The following is a 19410-nucleotide window of genomic DNA, read 5'->3' as shown; positions in this document are numbered from 1 at the left end:
CTTTCATACATTTATTTTCTTTTTTCTTTTTCTAACTGTATGATTCCATTTATAGAAAGTACAAAACTATGTAAAACTGAGGTGCTGGTTATGTCTATTTCCTGGCCTAGATGTATTCAACTGTACAAAATTCATCAAGTCATATATTTGTTATATGAATGTGCATATTAAACTTCCATAATGCGTTTAAAATGTTTTGCTAGAAATCAGAACTGGAAAACTTTAAGTATTAGATATCTTTGTTTTATAAGCCATGGGGGAAACTGATACTCTTATACATGACTAGTAGGAATTAAAAATGCTATAGCCTTTGTGGAGGGGATTTGGCAAACTCATCAAAATTACACATTTGTTTGCCATTTGCCCCCTTGACCCAGCAATCCCAATTATGGAAGTGTATCCTAAAGCTATGCTTGCACATGGAACTGATGTATATTTAAGGTGATCCACTGCAGCATTATTTATAAAGGCAGAACACTGGGAACACCCCATATATTAATCAGCAGCTACTTAAACTCTGGTAGATCCACATATTAGAATATGATGGAACTGTTAAAAAGAAGGAAGAAGTTCTCTATGTGTTGATGTGGGAAGAAAATCTTTTGGCTATATTGTTAAGGTAAAAAAATAAGGTACAGAACAATGTATATAATAAGACTTTTTTATGAGAAAATGTGAAAAACAATACTTGTTTTATTTTTACAAAGATAAATAATTTATAAAGATATAATTATTTTATTTTTATAAAGAAATCTTAGAAGGATAGCAAATATATATATATATCTTTGAGTTGGCTCCTGGATCTTTTTGACCTCCACGTCCTGGGTTCAAATGATTCTCCTGCCTCAGCCTCTTGAGTAGCCTGACCAGTGCACCACCACGCTCAGCTAATTTTTGTATTTTTAGTAAAGATGGGATTTTGCCATGTTGGCCAGGCTGGTCTCAAACTCCTGACCTCAGGTGATCCACCTGCCTTGGCCTCTCAAAGTGCTGGGATTACAGGCATGAGCTACCGCACCCGACCGTGCTATCTCCTAAGAAGTTATGGACCAGGTGTGGTGGCTCATGCCTGTCATCCCAGCATTTTGGGAGACTGAGGCGGGTGGATCACCTGAGGTCAGGAGTTCAAGAGCATCCTGACCAACACAGCAAAACCCTGTCTCTACTAAAAATACAAAAATTAGCTGGGTGTGGTGGCATGTGCCTGTAATCCCATCTACTTGTCCCTTGACCCAGCAATCCCAATTATGGAAGTGTATCCTAAAGCTATGCCTGTATATGGAACTGATGTATATTTAAGGTGATCCATTGCAGCATTATTTATAATGGCAGAACACTGGGAACAACCCATATATTCACCAGGTGTGGTGGCTCATGCCTGTCATCCCAGCATTTTGGGAGACCGAGGCGGGTGGATCACCTGAGGTCAGGAGTTCAAGACCATCCTGACCAACATAGCAAAACCCTGTCTCTACTAAAAATACAAAAATTAGCTGGGTGTGGTGTCATGTGCCTGTAATCCCATCTACTCAGGAGGCTGAGGCAGGAGAATCGCTTGAACCCAGAAGGCAGAGGTTGCAGTGAGCCAAGACTGGACTCCAGCTTGAACAACAAAAGTGAAACTCCATCTCAAAAACAAAAGCTTTGAATTTATTCATTGCAGCTTCAGCTTTAGCATGGCAACTTTAGCTCAGGTATGATCCAAGGGCTTTATTCTAGAAGAGACTTACCTAGTAAGGTAGCTGCTAACTGCATGTGACTATTTAAATTAAATTTTAATTAAAATAATATTTAAAAATTAGTTTCATAGTCATATTAACCAAGTTTCAAGTAGTCAACAGTCACAGGTGACTAGTGGCTACTATACTGAAAAGCGTATATTTTTAAACATTTCTGTCATTGCAGAAAATTCTATTGGACAGAACTAATCTAGAAGCCATAAATATCTCTGAAAGAGGCAACACAACTCCTTGACTTTTGTGATGCTTCTGATGAACCTTGATGATGGTGTGATGGTGACAGTTATAGTAATAATAAAAAACCAGTGCCATTTGTCTTTTATAATACCCCAGGCATTGTGCTACTCTCCTTTCATAAACATCTCCTATCTCCTCTCATCAACATTGTGCCATATATATTATTTATTCTCACTTTACAGTTGAGGAAATTGAAGATTCCCAGTGTCCAAGGTCACATAATTAGTATATACCAAGGCTGGGTTCAACACAAGTCTGTGTGACTCCAAAGCCCATGCTTTAAATTACTCTACCATATATCCTCTCTTATTAGACATCAGAGATGACATAAATTATGGAAAATGAAGTTCTAGTTCTCCTGCTTGTGACTGTCTTCAGCTAAGACAGCCTGAGATGAGGTAACTCCAACCTCTCTTTTTGAGTGTAAGGGAATATCTTAAAAGTAATACTGACATAGAAGAATGCAGTTTCACTTTCTATTTTTATTTATTGATTTATTTTTAGAGATACAGTCTTGCTCTGTCACCCAGACTGAAGTGCAGTGGCATAATCATAGCTCGCTGTGGCCTCAAACTCCTGGGCTCAAGTGATCCTCCTGCCTCAGCCTCCCGAGTAGCTGGGAGTACTGGCACATACCGCCACACCTGGCTAATTTTTGTGTTGTTTTTTCCAGAGATGAAGTCTTGTTATGTTGCCCAGGCTGGTCTCAAACTCCTGGGCTCAAGTGATTCTCCCACCTCGGCCTCCCGAAGTGCTGCAATTACAGATGTGAGCCATCACACCTACCCAATTTAATTTTTTAAAAGGCTCAACACTTGTGATAAAATGCAGCTGGCCTGAGCATCCCTCCTTTGCAATGTTATCTATGAACATTAGACTGCATAGCATAGTGATTAATGACTTGTATTCTGGTGTTGGAGAGGGCTCCCTTTGCCAGCTCTAATTTTGTGCTCCAGCAAATTCTTTACTAGACAAATGCATTATCTTATAAAGTGGGAATAAAAGTTATACTTACCACATTGTATACCCAAAGAGCTTTTGAAAAATAATCTCCAGACCAATTAAATCAGAATCTCTGGAGAGAAGGCCCAATATCAATATTAAAAAAAAAATCCCCAAATGATTTTAGTGTGCATTTAGTACTGTCAGTAACTTACCCTGATGGTGTTTAAGGTCACTTCCAACTCTCAGAGTCTCTGATAGAAGCCCTTGGGCACAAAATCCTTCAACCTCTGGTTTCCTCTCTACAAATGTTTCTTTATGGGCAACTGAGCACTCATTTTCCTTACAAAGCTGAAAGTTTCTACCCACACTTGTGTCCTGCCTTATTGAAGATCCAGTTCTAGCAACTACCTCTCTCCCAAAGTCTTCATTCTTCTTTTCTAGGGCTTCCTTCTCCCAGCAAATAAATGTATTTAAGCTATTCTCATCTTCACACACACACACACACACACACACACACACACACACACACACACCACCTTTCCTGAAGCTGTGTTTCCCTGACTACTGACAGATGAAGTATTGGTACATGCTACAGTTCATAGTTCAGCTTCAAGAAAAAGCCATCTTCACCTGCTGTCTTCACATTCCAGGTCTGATTTAATCTGCAACCTGCTGCAGCCTAGCACTGCTCCTGTCTCCATGACGCTGCTGCCAGCGTTGTCATTAAGAGCCTCCTCTTTATTGTCCTTACCTAACAAGACACTGCTAACCTCACATCCTCTCATTTAAAAAATAGTATAACATTCACGACATAAAATTTGCCATGTAAACATTTTAAAATGTGCAATCCAGCAATGTTAAACACACTCACACTATTGTGCAGCAATCAACCTATCTAGTTCCAGGACTTTTTCATGACCACAGAGGAAAACCCTGTGCCCATTCAGCGGTCACTCCTTATTTCTCATTCTCTGCCAACCGCTGGCAATCACTTAAGCTGTAGGGGTTTGCCTATCCTGTCTAGTGTCTGTAATACAATATGTGGCCTTTTGTGTCTAACTTCTTTTACTTAGCATAATGGTTTCAAGGTTCATCCATGTTGAAGCCTGTATTAGTATTTCATTCTTTTTATGGCTGAATAATATTCCATTGTATTGATATACTACATTTTGTTTCTCCATTCATTTGTTGATGGACATTTGAGGTGTTTCCACCTTTTGACTATTGTGAATAGAGCCACCGTGAACATTCATGTACAAGTTTTTGTCTGAACACCTGTTTTCAATTCTTATTGGTGTATACCCAGGAGTGGAATTCTGTCATATGGTAATTTTATGTTGAACTTATTAGAGGAGCTGCCAAATCATTTTCCACAGCAGCTGTACCGTTCTATGTTCCCACCAGCCATGAATGAAGGCTCCAGTTTCTCTGCATCTTTGTTTCGTTCTCAACACTTATTATTGTTACTATCATTATTTTTCTTTTTTACCTGTGGTCATCCTTAGTGGGTTTAAAGTGATATCTTACTGTGTTTTGATCTGTATTTTCCTAATGCCTAATAATGTTAGCATCTTTTCATGTGGTGATTGACCACTACTATCTCTTCTTTGGGGAAATGTCTGTTCAAGTCATTTGCCTATTATTTAATTGGATTTTTTGTCTTTTTGTTGTAGAGTTTCTCATTCTTTTATAAAATGTATTTTTTATTTTTTTATTTTTTTGAGATGGAGTTTCGCTGTTGTTACCCAGACTGGAGTGTAATGGCGCGATCTCGGCTCACCGCAACCTCCGCCTCCTGGGTTCAAGCAATTCTCCTGCCTCAGCTTCCCGGGTAGCTGGGACTACAGGCACGCAGCATCATGCCCAGCTAATTTTTGTATTTTTAGTAGAGACGGGGTTTCACCATGTTGACCAGGATGGTCTCGATCTCTTGACCTCGTGATCCACCTGCCTCGGCCTCTCAAAGTGCTGGGATTATAGGCGTGAGTCACCGCGCCCAGCCTAAAATGTATTTTTAATATTTTTTATATTACAAAAGAAATATGTGCTTGCTGAAAAATGTGAAACAATCAAGGATATAAATAAAATCTTCATCTTCCCTGGTTTTTCATTATAGCACTATTTCTTGTCTTTCTTCTGAATTCTCTGAGCAGATTTCATCCAACTTTTTTTTGTATACTACTGTCCTCTTCCTGACCTTCATTTTTTTTCCCTTTAAGCTTTTATTTTAAGAACATGGGGTACATGTGCAGGTTTGTTACATGAGTAAATTGCATGCCGCAGTGGTTTGGTATAAAATCATTTAGTCACCCGGATAGTGAGCATAGTACCTGATAGGCAGTTTTTTCATCCTCCTGTCTTCTCGCCCACTACCCCACACGTAGGCCCTGGTGTCTACTGTTCTCTTCTTTGTGTTTCTGTGTACTCAATGTTTAGCTCTGACTTATGTGTGAGAAAATACGGTGTTTGGTTTTTTGTTTCTGTGTCAATTCTCATAGAGCAATGGCCTCCAGCTTCATCCAGCTTGCTGCAAAGGATGTGATTTTTTTATGGCTGTATAGTATTCCATGGTGTCTATGTACCACATTAAAAAAATCCACTGTTGATGGGCATCTAGGTTCTTTGCAATTGTGAATACTACTATAATGACTATATGGGTGCATGTCTTCTTATGGTAGAACAATTTATATTCTTTTAGGTATATACTCAGTAATAAGATTGCTGGGTGGAATGGTAGTTCTATTTTAAGTTCTTTGAGAAATCTCCAAACTGCTTTCCACAGTGGCTGAACTAACTTATATTCCTACTGGCAGTATTTAAATGTTCCCTTTCCTCCACAACATCACCTGCATCTGTTGTTTTTTAACTTTTTAACAATAGTTATTCTGGCTGGTGTTAGATGGTATCTCATTGTGGTTTTGATGTGCATTTCTCTAATGATTAGCGATGCTGAGCATTTTTTCATATGCTTGTTGGCCATGTGTATGTCTTCTTTTGAGAAGTATCTGTTCACGTCCATTGCCCATTTTTTAATGGGGTTGTCTGCTTTGTGCTTGTTGATTTGTTTAAATTCCTTACAGATTCTGGATATTAGATCTTTGTCTGGCACATAGTTTGCAAATATTTTCTCCCGTCCTGCAGATTGTCTGTTGATAGTTTCTTTTGTTGTGCAATAGCTCTTTAGTTTAATTAGTTCTCATTTGTCAATTTTTGTTTTGTTTCAATTGCTTTTGGAATCTTTGTAGTAAAATCTGTGTCAGGGCCTATGTCCAGAGTGGTATTCCCTAGGTTTTCTTCTAGGGTTTTTAGAGTTTTAGGTTTTATATTTAAGTCTTTAATCTGTCTTGAGTTTATTTTTATTATTTTTAAAAATTCTTCCAACTTTCATTATAAGTTCAAGGGTACATGTACAGGATATGCAGACATGGTACACAGGTAAACATGTATCATGGTGGTTTCCTGCACTGATCATCCCATCAACTAGGTATTAAGCCCAGCATCCATTAGCTATTCTTCCTGATGCTCCCTTCCCCCTCACCCTGAAAGACTCCAGTGTGTGTTGTTCCCCTCCATGTGTCCATGTGTTCTCATCATTCAGCTCTCACTTATAAGTGAGAACATACAGTGTTTGGTTTTCTGTTACTGGGTTAGTCTGCTGAGGATAATGGCTTTCAGCTCCATCTATGTCCCTGCAAAGGACATAACCTCATTCCTTTTAATGGCTGCATAGTATTCCATGGTGTATATGTACCACATTTTCTTTATCCATCTATCATTGATGGGAATTTGGGTTGATTCCATGTCTTTGCTATTGTGAATAGTGCTGCAATGAACATATGTGTGCATGTATCTTTATAATAGAATGATTTTTATTCTTTTGGGTATATATCCAGTAATGGGATTGCTGGGTCAAATGGTATTTGGGTTTATTTTTGTATATGGTGAAAGAAAGGGGTCAAGTTTCAATCTTCTGCATATGGCAAGCCAGTTATCTCAGCACTGTTTATGAATGGAGAGTCTTTCTCCATTGCTTCTTATTGCTGATTTTGTTAAAGATCAGATGGTTGTAGACGTGTGGCTTTATTTCTGGGTTCTCTACTCTATCCCATTGGTCGATGTGTCTGTATTTGTATCAGTACCATGATGTTTTAGTTACTGTAGCCTTGCTGTATTGCTTGAAGTCAGGTAATGTGAAGCCTCTGGCTTTGTGATTTTTGCTTAAGATTGCTTTGGCTAGTCAGGCTCTTTTTTGGTTCCACATAAATTTTAATATAGCTTTTTCTAATTCTGTAAAAATTGTTGTTGGTAGTTTGATAGGAATAGCATTGAGTCTGTAAATTGGTTTGGGCAGTATGGTCATTTTAACAATATTGATTCTTCCTATCTACAACCATGGAATATTTTTCCATTTGTTTGTGTTATCTCTGATTTCTTTCAGCAGTTTTTTTTTTTTTTTTTTTTTTTTTTTTTTTTGTAATCTCTTTGTAGAGATCTATCAGCTTCTTTGTTGGCTGTATTTCTAGGTGTTTTATTCTTTTTGTGGCTATGATGAGGGAGATTGCATTCTTGATTTGGCTCTCAGCTTGGACTTTACTGGTGTATAGATACACTACCGATTCATGTACATTAATTTTGTATCCTGAAACTTTGCTCAAGTGGCTTATCAGATCTGGGAGCCTTTGGGCAGAGACCATGGGATTTCCAGGTATAGAATTCTATAATCTGCAAAGAGAGATAGTTTGATTTCCTCTCTTCCTATTTGGATATCTTTTATTTCTCTCTCTTGCCTGATTTCTCTGGCTGTCTTTCTGACCTTTAAATGATGGAGTTCTCTAAGATTCTATGTTCAATCCTCTTCATGTCTTACTGTAAACATTCCCTCTGGCATTCACATTCAAAGCTTCAATAATATCTCTAGCTCAGACTTATTTCTGAGTCTGGAAAGAAGAGTCTTGCCTATCAGACAACTCCACTTGGAGATCTCAAATGAATCTCAAGCTGAAAATGTTTCAAAATTACTACCTACTCCCCAAACTCACTGCTTTTTCCATTTTTCTTATTACAATGAGTGATACCACTTTCCATCTACCCCATTGCCCAAGCAATAATCCTGAGAGTTATTTATAGATTTGTTTCTCTTTCCTTTCTACTCACATCTAATCAATCAATAGCTACTGTTCATTCTACTCCCTAAACATACCTTATATATTTCTCTTCTATTCTAGCCCTACTATCTCTGTACATTAGAATGGTTCAGATTTTCAGCATCCCTCGCCTGGAATACTGCAGTAGCTTAGTGACTATTTTTTCTGCTTCCAAGATGTTCTCTCCCAGTTTATTTTGTACACTTTCTAATCAAAGCTGATCATGTTACATATAATTCCTCAATGACGCCCTATGTCCTATGGAATAAAAACTACATTCTTAAGCATGGCATAAAATGAATTTCTGTGATTTGTCTCCGTATTCCTGATGGTACCTCATCTTCTCTTACTACTCTCATATTTTATTTTCCAGCAATAATAAATGACTAGTGGCTCCTTATGTAGGCCAAATTGTACCACACCTCCCTGTCTTGGCCTGTGATATTCTCACTGTTGGAGCAGCAGTTCTCTTCACTTCTTTCTGCTCTTATTCATTCTTCAAGTTCCATCTCAAAAGCTACCTTCTCTATGAAGTCTTCCCATGCTTCATCATAGAACCTTAATTCCCCTCTTCTATCCCCCCTCCTATATTGCACATTCCTACAATATAGAGATTAGCTAATTGTTCTTAAATTATTTAAATGAATGCTTTTTTCATGAAACTGTGAGATCCTTGAGGACAGGAACTATATTGGCCCAGTGCCAGACATACAGCCTGTTGACAAATAAGCAAGCATTCAATATATGTTTGTTAAATGTTGACCGTACTACAATATTGATCCTCCTGTTAGTGCAAATGGCACCATAGCTATGCAGAATTACAAAACAAAACAAAAACTTGAAGAACATTAGCTGATGATTGTATGTAAATCCTTCACTACAAGAAAATAGCATGTTTGTCTATCATGATGAGACCACCACCTAAAACTACGTAGGAAAACAACACAAGTCATTATCTCCCATCTTTTGTAAGCAAGCTCTATGTATTAAATTATCTTTCCAGGGACAGATTTTTTTTCTTTACCATAAGTGGTTATGCATATATTTTGAAAACAGTGGTCAAGACTTTTACACTATTTATCTTACAAGAACTTTAGGCATTAATCTTCTCAGAGCTATCCCCTACGCCAGGGCATTTGATAACTACAAATAGCTATTTTAAAACTTCAAATCAAAACATTTTTATAGTAGCAGGCCCCCTAAGGAAATATGCAATGAATTTCCTTTATTTATTTGAGGGCTTTATTTGGCTTAGGCTGACCCCAAAACATAATGCCTTTACATTATAAGCATGAGTTACTGCATCTTATTGACTTTAATGTCATTGTCTTTTGTTTGTGAGCTGTCCTTCTTGATAACGCTAACCGTTAATGGATAAAGTTATTTGGGAAAGAGATTTCATGCTACTCTGAGAAAATGTCAGAGTTGAAAAATCAGCTAGAAGTAAAGACAATAATACCCTAACTCTAAAAATCTGGTCATTCTATCACACTGTTACTGCCTGCACTTACTGGTTCTTCGAGACTCTGAAATAGGAGTGAGAAAACTAAGCTGCCTTCTTAGCTCTCACGGGTGGTGTGAGGATTAGGGAGATAAGAGTTAGACTGTAGAGCTCACCAGTAAACAGATTGGAGTTTCTCTCCTTTAATAGCTAACGCAGAATGTTTTGGTAAAACCAGTGAATTTGTTACCAGACGGCTCAAGCTTTGTCCTCTGACGCATCTTGGAGGCCACAGAGGAGTAGGGGTAGTTCTCCCCAAAGCAGACCTAAATCATGGTCATGAGTTTTGCACTTGTTTTAATGATATTGATGAAGAAAAAATAACTTTTTCTCGTACTAAGTGAATCCGCCTATTGGGACCCATTGGAAGAGGAAGAGTGAAAAACACGAGAGAGAAGAGAGAGAAGAAAAAACGAGTAAAGGATATTTGATGGAGGGAAGGAAGAATGAGAGGGGGTAGAGGAAAAAAGAAAGAGGAAAAGGGCAGAGAAAGAAAGAAGAAAAAGTGTGTGTGTGCGTGCGTGTGTGTGTGCGCGCGCAGGATCGGTCTGAAAGACAAATGGAGGAAGAGGAAAAAGAGAAAGATAATAGGAAATATCGAGTAGATTCTCTAGCAGCTCTCACCTGCCAAAATTAGTGGAAACAAATAGCCTTCTCCCTAAAGTTCTCTCAAGTTATTTTCCCTTGAACACGAGATAAAATGTCAACATTCTACTAGGAAATTTAATACTTAAGACTGTATATATTGTCACTTGCCTTCCACTTATTCATAAGGATTTCACCATTTTAGAATAAAAATAATTTTATTTAAAAGTGCTGACTCTGTTAGACCATAACATGTTTCCTCTAAGCAGAACAAATACCAAAGCAAAGCTCGTTTTTATTTTCAGAGTAAGATGCCACTTTCAGAAGAGGTGGAATCCACGCTGTTCTTTTCTCTGACTAATATGAATGAGTGATCCTACCCAGTGGAATAGGTGGGCTTCACAGAATGAGGCTGACCAAGACTGTAGATTCAGCATTTAGTAGATGTCTTGCCTGCATCTATTTCCTTCTTCTCTCTTCCCAGCAGCCCCTAGTTTTCTTTTGGGGATCAACAAAATTTTGTGGAAGCTGAACTTACTGCATGCCATTTAGGGGTAGAGTAGACGGCATAGGCCAAGCCCATCATCACATCCTATCCCCTTGACTAGAGCAATAGAATCAAGGGTAGATGAGTGAAGTGAGCAGTACCAGTGATTGTAAAGGCTTTTCTGGGAATGCTGGAACAAAGTAGCTCTCTCTGCCACACACACACAAAAAAGTAAATGAATTTTGGATCTGTGAGCAGCCATCTTGGGAGCAGGAGTAAAGCCAGCTTTAGGATGAAGCTGACTGGGAAGAGATGAAAGAACTCAAGTTTTGGGGATATCTTTGAGACATTAAATAAAGCCTCATCTAAGGTACCTTTATCTCTGGGATTTTCAGTTATGTGAGCTGATACATTTTCTTTACTGTATTGCTTACTTTCAATCTGGGTGTAACCTAAATGTTTTCCTTCCAGTAAAGGGTTTTTGCTGCCAGGAAGAGCCATTAAGATGCTCTGTGTTGGCTGGGGCGGTAACTCATGCCTGTAATCCCAGCACTTTGAGAGGCCAAGGGACGTGGATCATTTGAGGTCAGGGGTTCGAGACCAGCCTGACCAACGTGGTGAAACCCCATCTCTACTAAAAATACAAAAATTGACCAGGTGTGCTGGCGGGCACCTGTAATCTCAGCTTCTTAGGAGGCTGAGGCTCGAGAATTGCTTGAATCTGGGAGGTGGATGTTGCAGTGAGCCAGGATCATGCCAGTGCACTCCAGCCTGGGCTACAAAGTGAGACTCTGTCACAAAAAAAAAAAAAAAAAAAAAAAAAAAAAAAAAAAAAAAAAAAAAAAAAAAAAAAAAAAAAAAAAAAAAAAAAAAGATGCTTATGCTTTGTGTTGTAATGACGACCTTTTTTTCCTGAGATGGGGTCTCACTATGTTGTCCAGGCTGATCTTGAACTGCCAGACTCGAGCTATCCTCTGTCAACAAAAACCTCCAGAGTAACCAAGACTACTGGCACACACCACCACACCTTGTCTAATATTTTACTTTTTTCATAGAGACAAGATCTTGCAATGTTGCCCAGGCTGGTCTCAAACTTCTGGACTCATGTGATCTTCCTGCTTCAGCCTCGTGAGTAGCTGGAACCACAGGTGTGAGCCACTGCACCCAGCTGACCATTCTTTTTGACAAGATCATGAGACAAGCAGCAGCAGGATCTTATGTTGGGAAGGTACTTTCAAATGTAGCAGAAAATAATATCTCCAGATGTTGGTCTAGGGCTTTTAGTCTATGTTCTTCCAAGAATCCCTCTTGTCATAGGATGTTAGACCCTTTTCATGATTAAAAGTCTATTTTAATTTGCTTCAGATTTATTCATCATCTATCCTATATGAAAGAAATTAAGGAATAAAAATTCACTAACTAAAGAAATAGCCTAATATGAATGTGAGAAAGGTTTATTCCAGCCAGAGTAAGTTTTTCATGGTCAAAAGTCAAAGAAGAGTGTAAAATTTCTTTCTATTTCACAAATACTCCTGGAGTTTTAGCTTGTGCCAGGAGGCCTGCTGGATCCTATAGGTACAACAGAGGCAGGTAAGACATGGTCCAAACTTTAAGAAGTGTGTAGGCCAGATGCTAAAGGTTAGACAAGGGCTTAAATTAGATTAGCAAGAGGAGTTAATATTAGCTGCTGTTATGATGGCATAAAACAAATATCATCATACAAGTATAATATGGTTTGAAAAAATGGGAAAGACCACATGATTAGGGGAGAATGGGAAAGGACAAAGGCAGGATTCATGGAGCTGCTGGCATCTGAGCTGGGTCACGGAGAATAGCTGATTCAATGAATCCCTCCTCTCACAGCACTCTGTTCCTTTCTTTCTTTTTTTTTTTTTGAGATGGACTTTCGCTGTTGTTACCCAGGCTGGAGTGCAATGGTGTGATCTCGGCTCACCGCAACCTCTGTCTTCTGGGTTCAAGCAATTCTCCTGCCTCAGCCTCCCGACTAGCTGGGACTACAGGTGTGCGCCACCATGCCCAGCTAATTTTTGTATTTTTGGTAGAGACGGGGTTTCACCATGTTGACCAGGATGGTCTTGATTTCTTGACCTCGTGACCTACCCATCTCGGACTCCCAAAGTGCTGGGATTATAGGCGTGAGCCACCGCGCCCGGCCCTGTTCCTTTCTTTCTTAGCAGTTATTCACAATTAGTTCTCACATATTTATTGGCCTGTTTATTTATTTGATGATCTAGGCTTTAGATTCCATGAGGCGTATCCTATGGTCCCCCCTGATTTGTTCCCCATTATATTCCCAGCACAAAGCTCAGTATGTGATACTTAGTATGTAGTCGATAAAAATCTGTTGAATCAACAAATGAATGGTCAGATGAGTGACAGATTGCAGTAGATCCCATTACGAGATGCCTGTTAGGTAACAACACTGCGGTAAGCACATAGCTCATCAAATTTAAGATATTCAGGAATGATACCAGATACATTTATGATCAGTTTTATAGAGGAAGAAATGGAGCCTTATAAAAGATAAATAACTTGTCCAATGTCATATAACGAACACATGGCTGTAGCCATACCAGGTAGGTCTAACTCCAACGTTTGTGTAGTGAGTCACTGCACAATATTGCCTCCTATTTATTTGGTACTTATGCATACTCATCATTTGACACACATTATCTCATTTCATTCACAACCCTGTGAATGAGGTAATAACTCATTTAATAGATAGACAACAGATTTAGAGATGTTTGTTCATTCACTCAACAAATATTTAGATAACCTATCAAATGCTAGGCATTATGCTGCCCTCGGAGATAAAATACTGAGACAAAATAGACATCATCCCTGCCCACGTGGAGTTTGTGATCTAATGGGTGAGCAGATGGTAATCAAATGTGTATCAACAGTCTGCGGGAAGTGCTGTGAGGGAACGTTAGAGGGTGTCATGCGGGGTGTAGTAATGAGGGGAACCAGCAGTGACCAAGCATCGCTTCCAACTAGGCCTATTAGACTCCAAAGCCTTCAGTTATTTTTAATTCAACGAAATTTTTTTTAGAGGTTGGGGCTTGCTCTGTCACTCAGGCTGGAGTGCAGCCTCCAACTCCTGGGCTCAAATGATCCTCCCACCTCAGCCTCCCAAGTAGCTGGGACTACAGGTGCACACCACCACGCCCAGCTCAAAGCCCACCTTAAAACAAAACAAAACAAAAACACACATATTTAAAAAAAACCCAGGGTGGATAGGGTTTGTACAGGCAAAGAGGAAGGACAAGCATGGCCTCCAAATTGCCACCATCTGGTGTGACTGGAGAGGTAGGGAGGTGTGTGCCGAAGAGAACTCTGAGTAACGAAGCTGGAAAAACGGGAATCGTGAATGTTATGTTAGGGACTCCCGAATGCGGGAGACAAACAAGAACTATCCAAAAGGTTTTGAATAATTCTCAATCAGAGCTGCATTTTAGGAAGAGTAGTCTAAAAAACAGAAACCACTAATATTCATAGAGAGAGAGAGACGTATTAACTAGCTGAGTGTGGCACTTGCAGCCAAAGTTTGAATTGATTTTACGGCTTTTATGTCAGTGTATTAGTTAGGTTAAAGGTTTAGCTTTAGACGGAAGCTTATTTCTCTCTCTCATGAAAGTTTGAGCCGGGATGGCAGCTCTGTTCCAGGACACTGTTAAAGGCTCCTTTTATTGTGATGTGAGAGGAAGAGGAGGAAAAGATGACTTGCCTTTTTTAGGATATAGCCAGTTGGTTGCGCACACACTTTCACTCATTCCACCTTGGCCGGAGCTTAGTCTTATGACTACAGTCAGCAGTGAAGGAGGCTTGGAAGTGTCATCTATGTTTTGGTTGGCTGAGTGCCCTAGGTCAAAAGTCTATGACTATATAAAAAAAGGAGGGGTGTTGATTATGAGGGGCTGGCTGGCAGTCTCTGCCACACCCAGTGCACTCCTCTTCCGAGAATGAGCAAATTTGGTGGTTCATTTACTTTTATTAGAAAAAAAATTTCAAATTTTAAAATAATGTTGATGGTTATTATTAGTCAATTTTTTAAGAAAAATGCTTTTTAGCCAGGCACAGTGGCACATACCTGTCATCCCAGCTATCCTGGAGGCTGAAGTAAGAGGATCACTTGAGCCAAGGAGTTTGAGTGTAGCCTGGGCAATGTAGTGAGACCCCATCTCTGTAAAAAAAAAAAAAGTTTATACATACTACAGAGAGCTAAACAACATTTGGCAGCTTTTGGTTCTATTAATTAACAAAAAAAGCCAAATTCATCCTAATTTAAAATATAATTAACAGGAAAAATGATACTTGAAAATAAATTACCTGTAAAATAAGCAACTGAGTTATATATGATCCAGTTTTATGCCCCAAGACTGCAGAAGATGCTTTTGGACACTTTGATATTAACATTGATATTATTGATATTAATATTTTATATTAGTATTGCATATATTTTCATTTTCCCTTAATTTCCCAGGAAAAAATGGCAACCCATTCCCAACTTGAAGATTTCTCATTGTTTTTACCAAACTTAAAGAATCAGCAGCCGAGAGAGAAGTGCCTCAAATTGTGTATGGGCTGTTACCTTTCCAGTAGGTCCTATAGTGAGAGTTGCCTTCTCTGTGAACTAAAGACAGAAAGGAGACTCATGGGAGGGTCAGGAATGGACTGACGTTCTTCCTGTGTCATGGTTGACAGGAACCCACAGTACCCACTCCACAGATGAAAGCATTTTGGCTGTCTTGGGCAGTCCTTAATTTTAGTTCATTTTCCTGAACCTATTTATTTGATAGCTCATTAATTGCCTCGGAGCAGAGAAAATGTTTCCTTTAAGAAGGTTAAACAAAGAGTTTATTGACATAAGTGAATTGGTTGAAGAAAACATTATTAAGTAAAAGGCACTTATTTAAACACCAAATTAATCATTTAAAGGTAAATTAGAGGTCATATCTCCCCCTAAATAAATAATGTTAACCAGTAATGAGATATCCATTTTAGATTATAAGCATACTTATAGGTTTGGGCTGTTGGCGCAGTGTGTCTTAGCTTTCCAACTTTATTCAGGGCCTGTAATTACACTAATGTTTGGAAATTGCAACATTTTAAACTACAGTATATTTTCTCTACAATATGTTATTTTTCATTATATGATTTTTTTAAAAAAAAATTGAAAGCGTCCCTTTTATCCCAGCAGAAGAGAAGACTTATGCTCTGAGAGAAGATTTTCTAGCAGTGGAAATGGATTCACCTCTGGTGCTGTTTCAAGTTTCTGAACTTATCAAACAGGCTGGTGCACAAGTGCCCTTGGCCTCGCCTTCATAGCTCTGGCTGGGCCACAGGTAACTTCCCAATGTTGTAGGTGGGACTCTGTGCACGGGCCACACCCAACCTCTTTCAGGATGCTTCTGTGTAAGCTTTGGAGACTGAAGAGAAACATACAACAATTTTTGTTGTGCAAATATTGATGTCCCTGAAGTTGTCTGGTGTTTCAGCTTTGGATTTTTCCCTTCCGCTTGGAGGGTGTCATAGCTGCCTACCGACATCCAGCCGTACACCTTTTCCATGAAGGCACATGGGCAGTGCCCAAAACCCTGCTCCACCGCTGGGTTCGCATTAGCCGGCCTCCCAACCACGATGACTGTTCAGTGTTGACAGCTACCAGAGATTCATGCTCCAGGCTCTTCCACAGCAAAACGACACTGATGCCAGCGGCTTTGTTCCACGCCAGACTGCAGTTCTGTTTTTAGCCGGACAGAAGTCAGGAAGTTTAAGGTTAGCTAATCAAATCTGACATTAGCCCACCCTGATGATCTGATCATCAGATGGTCCAGCAGATTCTCCTTTTTCTCAAAATATTTTATTGTGCACTTGCAAAGAAGATGGAAAAAAAGAATCCCAATGGAGGATAATTTGAATTGATCGTTTTTTTTGTTTTTTTTTTTTTTTGAGTGTCAGTTCTCATCTGACTTTTTAAACCTTGTTGAAATCAATTATTCTTGCTGTTATAATAGTCGTCTTGATTTTGCATGTTTTATCAATGAATACTGTTCATCTCAACTCGCTGCTGCCCTTATTTGGGCAACTTATGAGTTTTGAAGGCATGGGTCTAAATTCAGACTTTTCAGCCTTGAGATAACTGGAGATGTCACCGAACAAGCTAACCTTCAATGTTCCTGCTGCAGACTAACCAAAATTATGGTGTCCTCCCAATTGTACTCCCTTTCTTTTTCTCAACAGAGACGAGTGACCCTGCTTATGACAAATTGTACATCAGAAAAGACAGATCTCTATGATGTGGGCAGGCAACATAATTTAAGATTCTGCAGGCTTATGGTCAGTCCATCATTTTAAGGATAAGAAATGTAAAAAGAAAAGTTGGTTCAAGGCATCCTGATACTGCTCATTAACTGGGAGACAAAAAGGAATAAAATAGGACTTTTTTGACGATTTCAGGTCCTCTCCCCGACTTGCCCACTCCACACCCCTCCCCCTGGTTAGACATTTAGAGAGAAAGAAAGGCACTTTGTGTTTAAGGTTAATCAAGTTTCAGTACAATTTTTTTTTTTTTTTTTTTTACAAACTAGAATCACACTAATCTTTTTTTCTTGCTCTAATGTGTGGCTGTTGAAATCCTCAGCTGTGATAAATTAAGCTACTTATTAATCTAATTATCGTACATTCATCCTAGAAACTTTCATGTGACTTGAAAAGGCTATTCAACCTTTTCCCTCCCCTCCTAGAAAGGGCTCAACCTTGCACCAATTAAGATCATTCTGAAGCAAGGCTTTAAAAAAGCTTTCTCTAATCACCCAATGGAACATGGACCAGTGGAAACCAAACTCAGAGCTCTGGGAAAAAGTTTAGCATTCCTTTCTGTCTGCCAACTTTTATGGTTTCATTGCACAAGGGAGGAAGAGGAAGACTTCATTTTCCTATTTAGTTGTTCCTTCGCTGACCTCCAAATAAAGTCCATGTAATTACAGAGCAAATAAAGTTGCAGCATGTGTTTTAAAAATCAATTGCCATTCCTGGACTATAGAAATGTAACAATGCACAGATTTGCCGGAAAATACCCAGCACCAACCATACGAACTAAACCCTGTACTGTATCTGTACAATAGAGTAGTTTTGACCCCTAAAGCACATATTTACTATGCAGATTTTTAAAAGGGCTTCTTTTATGACTTAACTATTGATATTAAAATGTCCCCATCCTAATAAAAGTTAAATTTGGGATTAAAAATATGTTGCAAATGTATCATATCTTAAACATCCATTCATTGCCAAATGCCTTACTTCTTTTTTTCTAAATGATGGCATAAATGGAGCTATTTTACATTCAAATTAAACTAGCTATTAATTTGAATGCAAAGCAGCTCAATGTACAGGATGCAATTTCAATGACAGGTTTACTCCAAGACAGAAAGCAGGAGATAGTCAACATGGGTAAGTCCAAGCAGTTCGTCCCCTACTCTTGGTGCCTGGCAAACTTGCTCACTGTGAATAATTTTTGAAGTGAAGATTAAAAGAATGGAATTATAAAGTATAATTACATTTTATTGAAACTCTAGAAATCAGAAAAAATTCAGCAGGAAACTTTTAGTGAAACATGATGTGTTGTCATTATCATTAAAAGATAAAAGTTCCATACTGTTTTTATCTGTTTATTTGGAAGAAATCCAGCCTTTACAGTTACGCAGGAAACAAAAAACGGGAATGGAGGAGTAATTATTAAAACTGTGTGATTTGTTATCTCAGCTACTGTCTTTCCAAATGGTAATGCGATATCAGCAGCTGCAGACGGTTGCTGATTTCCTCTATTAGTAAACAAGTGCTTTGGAGACCTGTGTGAGGCACTTTAAGCTCGCTACTCCCCGAAGTGCTGTCAGGCTTAACTACTAATCCATGGTATTTCAGAGCACTGGAAATTCATCTTTATAAAACCTGAACAAAAAAGGAAAAAAAGCCTGGAGGGCATGAGCTCCCTCTGGTGAGACAAATGACATGTTCATTTATTAATGAAACAATAACCCTGGAAAAAGGATCAAAGCACATTCCATCCTCACTTTACAATCCCCAATTTTCTCAGGCCAAACCATTTAATTGAGCCATGACAATGGAATACTTAATTGTTGCCTTAAAGTTTTGAAGAAGCGACTTCTTCAGCATCAATGTGAATTTCAGGATTATTATCCAAATATGGCGTAGCCAGATTAAAGATGGTGGAATTTGATTCATCCTCCACTGGGCGGGGGCGCTTCTCGCTGGCAGAAGAGGTGTTCTCTTGAACATGCTTGCAGTGCCCACCTCAGATGCCCTTGCCTTGTGGCTGCTTTCAAAGGTTGCTTCCTCATGATGGGTTCCTTCCTCATGAATAAATTCAGGTTATTTTTGCCATGTCCCCTGGATGTGGGACACAAATGAGGAACAGGAAGGAGTCAATCCCAGAACCCAGACGTTTAAAGAATTTGAGACAACGCAACATGGAGCCCCTGATTAAATCTTGACAGGCCCATAGCCTCCGCAATGGTAATGGGAAATTCACCTACATTCCCTCTGGGTTATTCACCAATTGTGTTTGAGAGTGATTCCAACCACCGAAAACACACATGTAAAATTTTTTAAAAAATTAAGAACTTGCCGGGCGCGGTGGCTCAAGCCTGTAATCCCAGCACTTTGGGAGGCCGAGGCGGGTGGATCACGAGGTCAAGAGATCGAGACCATCCTGGTCAACATGGTGAAACC

General features: G+C 39.1%; 1 long non-coding RNA gene across 1 annotated transcript in view; it reads left to right on the top strand.

Moving 5' to 3' along the window:
- The first annotated feature begins 11254 nt into the window (after positions 1 to 11254).
- Positions 11255 to 19410, top strand: part of LOC108306233 — a 9357-nt gene continuing 1201 nt past the window's right edge. Inside the window, exons 1-3 of the long non-coding RNA XR_001826062.2 lie at positions 11255 to 11295; positions 15143 to 15257; positions 15860 to 16004. This is a non-coding gene — a long non-coding RNA (uncharacterized LOC108306233). The remainder of the gene's footprint in view (positions 11296 to 15142; positions 15258 to 15859; positions 16005 to 19410) is intronic.

This window comes from Cebus imitator, unplaced genomic scaffold (assembly GCF_001604975.1).
Source record: "Cebus imitator isolate Cc_AM_T3 unplaced genomic scaffold, Cebus_imitator-1.0 Scaffold70, whole genome shotgun sequence".
In the NCBI taxonomy this organism is placed as follows: domain Eukaryota; kingdom Metazoa; phylum Chordata; class Mammalia; order Primates; family Cebidae; genus Cebus; species Cebus imitator.
The sequence above is the reverse complement of the archived record's forward strand: the minus strand, read 5'-3'. Positions and strand labels throughout refer to the sequence as shown.